This window comes from Morus notabilis, unplaced genomic scaffold (genome assembly GCF_000414095.1).
Source record: "Morus notabilis unplaced genomic scaffold, ASM41409v2 Scaffold280, whole genome shotgun sequence".
Classification (NCBI taxonomy): domain Eukaryota; kingdom Viridiplantae; phylum Streptophyta; class Magnoliopsida; order Rosales; family Moraceae; genus Morus; species Morus notabilis.
In genome coordinates, this window is record NW_010367253.1 from 117,077 (window position 1) to 122,291 (window position 5,215).

Below are 5,215 nucleotides of genomic sequence, written 5' to 3' on the forward strand. Positions count from 1 at the left end.
TTTATCTAGAATTAATTTATCAATTAATTCACCCATGAATTAACTTTGAACCTCTCGTTATGGAAATAACACAAGTTACCAATGTGTAGGAAATACACCGTATCGTTATAGGAAATTATGTGAGCTAGCAAAGGGACCCGATGGACATATATAAATCAAGCTGCTATAATCACAACGCTACTTGTAAATCAACAAGTCCGTCTTATGATTATAAAACTCTAGTGCTATTCCACTAAAAGCCTAGAGCTGCACTCTCGATTTATATAGCGTATTTACAAAGCTCTGATTAGCTCTAGTCCATGACTCAATATATTAGTGTATCATCCCCATAGGATATCCATAATCGACTTGAGGTCAAGTTCCGTTTTACCTTCCCGATTACATTTATCTTATGTTCCATTATCATACCATCAGAAAAATACTATTCGTATCATTACAAACAGTAAACCATTAGATAATACAGAGTAGTCCAATGGCTGAGCGCTCATATTTTCCAATCCACTGATAATGCATAAGAGGATTTCATTGACTCTTTATAGGAGCTATAGATTCCACTATCTATGAATAACGAATCTACGTATACACGAGTCATACCCCCAATGTACCGGCAAGCGTACCTTTACATAATGTCAGGATGTCTCCCTTTAGTACATCAAAGGATACAAGTCAAGTATACAGGTTCATCATCCATCTCAGGATTAAGATGACAACATATAATTCGTCAAAAGTGAATTGTTTTATTCAAACAGAATTATTAATTAAAACAATTCAACGTTGGTCCGATCCAATATAGATTTCACCATTAGAAACTATATCAATGTCTCCACCCATGGAGTCCCACCTCCGACGACCAAGACAAGCCATCTCCGTTAGGAAGTAGACAACATAACAATCTTAACATGAATAAAGCGCCCAATTTTATTCCCTCGATTGTAGATCATAAGATTTATACTATCATCTTTAGATTCTTGTCTTCCGCATGTTCTTCACATTATATGCATGACCTAAAGATTTAGAATGACAGTCTCAGACTTTTAGTTTGCTTATCATACATTCAACTATTATGAACATAAAGAGGACAATTCATAGATATATAAAATAAACAAATCTTTATTAATAGTCAAAATATCTCAAAGAATATGGTTACATTTATTCCTAAGGGCATAAACGCTAACAATAAGGAAATAAAATATATCATTACTTCTCCCTTTTTGGTTTAAGGTCACCTGGTGATTTTTAGACAAATCAACATCATACTTTTACAAATCATTACTTGAAATATATGTGTTACAACTAATATGATAGATATAATATTGCACCAATATTTGTGCCTTTGTACAATGTAAAGAAATTTATGCTACTATATTGTACATATTTATTTACACATATATATAAATTACTTTTCCTTTTATATAATACAAAAATATTACCCGCAGCATAGCGTGGGTAACAAACTAGTATTAAAACTATAAACAAATTTTATAAATTCCGCTTAAATTTTGTCACTTGTATTTACATACCCTTTAAACTTTAAAATGTGCACTTTTAGAACTTTGTCACTTGTGTAACATGTCTCTGAGTCTAATTCTGTCAAGTTTTTTAATGGAAATCCTTACGTTGCCTTCTGAATTTTATCACTTGTGTCAATATGTCATCTAAACTTTAAAATATACATGTTATGTTCCCGAATTATAATATGTCTCCGACTTATAACTTGAGTTGAAGTTCTAAGTTGAGTTTGTGTTTAGATGTGCACATCATAATTGATTATTTAACGCTTCGATCTTCCTCAAGGATCATTCATAGTGCTTGTGATTCTTTCCAGAATTAGTTTTAAGGAATACAAAGGAGGACACGACAGACGAGTTATACCGAGACCGATTAACTCAGAATCAAAGTAAGTACAAACCTCATCTACAGTTTAATTAAGATAGTCATTTAAGGCGTATTATTTTCATGAAATATGTTAATTATGAAATTCACGAAATATGTTTATGTTTACGTTAAACGTCGTATATGGTTTTCTAATTAAACTTAACTGTTTTCAATAAGCGCGTAAGTGAAAATCGTAAAAGCCGATAAGCTAGACTCCTAATTTTACGACGTTAAATACGGGTCTCAACACTATTATGAACCCATCAAGTTCGGTAAAGTAAAGTTTATTAAAAGTGTAATTTATGGATAATGATTTAATTAATTATTAAATTAATTAATTAAATTATCTTAGACTTAGAATATGGGTAAGGAAGTTAATTAATTATTAAAATTAATTAACTAAATTATGTATACGTAGTTTATGAATAAGAGGGTTAGTTAATTACTAAAATTAGTTTACAGGATAATTAATTAATTATTAAATTAATTAATTAATTATCAACTTAGCACGAATTTATATTGGCAATTAAGGAAGACAAAATTATGAGGATTTAATTAATCCTTATAATAGAAATTTTAAATTTTTGCGATCCTTAATCAAAGGGATAAATACGTTCTAAGAAACATTTAATTCCTTTATGACAATGCTAAATAAAAATAGCATACTAAAAGTTAATCTCACCCTCTGAATGGGTGTTCCTTTACAAAACTTAGCAGTAGAAGATAAAAGATCTGGGCAACTAGAGAATTCTACTTTAACTGGAAACTGGGAAAATAGAAATCTTACCTACGATATGAAAACTACGGTTTTCAAACTAAGATGTTTTTACCCGTTTTGTAAAAATTATGGAAATGCATGATAATATTATGTCATGTTATGTCACAATATGCTATGTCATGGTATGCTATGTTATGTCACGATATGCTATGTTATGTCATGATATGTTGTGTTAAGAAATGCCATGTTATGTTAGTTATGCGATAGTTAAATTATATTCGCAGACTCATCTTATGTTAAGTATGATGACGTTTATGAATGTGATGTTACATAGTAACATGTCATACTGTAAATACACAATAAGACAAGTGAAACAAAAAAGTTAAGAGTATCGTACCAACCTCTTGGCCTAAGGGGAGGCTCATGTTCAAGTTCAATTCTCCCAACCTAAGGGGAGAATTCAAGTCCTCTCGACCTACGGAGAGGCACTCATGTTTCTAGATCACGTTGTTGGGACCTTGCAAACCCCAACTTCCCGATGATAGCGTGCAATTGGTACGAACACTCGGGTCCACCGTGATAAGTAAGACAAGATTTGTAAATTCTTAAGACATGTTCATAATGAAGCATAATCGGCTCATGCATATTTTATTAAATGTTTTTAAAAGTTATGTTTTGCGAGAATAATTTCCTACTTGCTAAGCAAAAGCTCATTTAGATATGTTCATGCTGTAGGTAAGAAACCTATCAGTAATTCTTAAAGGGCAGTGGCAAACGGCGGACGAATGGTGAAGATAGGAATAGATACCGCTCACACTTAAATCTTCTACAGTAAGTTTAAATAATCGTGTATATATATGATTCAAAGGTTTCAAACATATATGTTTGAAAAGTATATGTATGTATGTATGTTAAAGAAAACTGAGGTTGTAGCTAACAACCCTGGTCTTGAATATTTAAGTTTTAGAATGTTGCAACAGTCCGTGCAACAAATATACAAATTTTTAAATATGGCGATTTAAATGATTGTGGCAAACGGCAGACGAATGGTGAAGATGGGAATTGGATACCACTCACACTTAAATCTTCTATAGTAAGTTTAAATAAAATCGTGTATATATATGATTCAAAAGTTTCAAACATGTATGTTTAAAAAGTATATGTACGTATGTATGTTAAAGAAAACTGAGGTTGTAGCTAACAACCCTGGTCTTGAGTATTTAAGTTTTAGAATGTTGCAACAGTCCGTGCAACAAATATACGAATTTTTAAATATGGCGATTTAAATGATTGATTTTGAAAAGACTTTAAGAAGTACTTGAATTTAAGATTTCCCATGAAATCTAGTTCAAAGTTATATTAGATAGTTTGATTGAATTGACTAGTTTTAGAAAGACTTTTAAAGAGTATTTGAAACAAGAGTTCAAACACCATTCAGTTTGGAAGATATTTTTAGAATGTATTATTTTATTTAAAATTAAGAAAAACTTTAAGAAATTTAATATTTCATTTTAAGAAATTACTATTATGATTTATAAAATTATTTCTTCTTATAATATTTATTTAAAAAAAATCGTTATTTCAAGTAATTTAAGTATAAGAATATGTTAAGTATGTTTAAGTTGATGGCCACGTAGAAGGGTTGTCACATCTCGAATTTGAATTTTTAATTTGATTTGATATGTGACTTTTTGTGAGAGTTTTTTATTATAGCAGAAAAGTTATATGTGACTTTTTGTGAGAGTTTTTTACTGTAGCAAACTGGAATTGAAAACTCGAATAAGAGAACTAAACGAGGTCAGAATATGTTCAAGTCATTTATTTTCTTTTGTTTACTTTTTTCTAAAAAAAAAAAAATCAATACAAACCTTAAAAAACCTATTAAGTTAACAAACCTCAAGAAAAAATCTTCAAAAAAAAAAACACGTAGTATAAAATTCAATAAAAAAAATCTATCATTTACATTAAGGAACCTATTAATTTAATAAATCTATTCCAATAAAAAAATGAAAAAAACCAAAAAAATTAACAAACCTATTATATTATATAGATTTACTTATTTTTTCATTCCTTATTGCCTTTAATCAACTAATGTTTTGATAATTGATGCCTAATAGAAGGAAATGCATTCAATAACCCCAAATATCATAACTAATTAGTAATTTAATAATCATATCAATATTTTTGTTCAAAAAACTGATAGAATTAAGATAGAGAGTGTTGTGGGAGATGAGTAATTCTTGCACCTTTTTCTCTTCGTTGTCACTACTGTCATACTTTCATCAACATTAAGACAGCCCAACTCCAAATAAATCCCAGGGCCTTCTTGCTTAATAATCTCTATCATAGACTTAAGTGAAACCCAAGATTTACTCAAAGCTGGGTCTCCCTTAAGTGTAATCCACTGATCACTCATCTTGGCTCTGTTCATTTCACCGATTTGAGTTTAGAATTCGAGTCTTGTTACAGTAAAAAGTTCTTACAAACAATCACATCTAACTTTTTACTACAGTAAAAAGCTCTCATATAAAGTCACATATCAACTCGAATTAGTAAACTAAACGGCCATAATTTCAACATTTTCCAATTCACTGGCATACTCCCAAGAGTCTTAAGCCACTG

At 30.1% G+C, this 5,215-nt stretch overlaps 1 long non-coding RNA gene across 1 annotated transcript in view; it reads left to right on the forward strand.

The window, feature by feature from the left end:
- LOC112094291 overlaps positions 1-3,404 on the forward strand; it is a 12,797-nt gene extending 9,393 nt beyond the window's left edge. The window contains exons 2-3 of the long non-coding RNA XR_002903466.1: positions 1,826-1,897; positions 3,329-3,404. This is a non-coding gene — a long non-coding RNA (uncharacterized LOC112094291). The remainder of the gene's footprint in view (positions 1-1,825; positions 1,898-3,328) is intronic.
- The last annotated feature ends 1,811 nt before the right edge of the window (positions 3,405-5,215 follow it).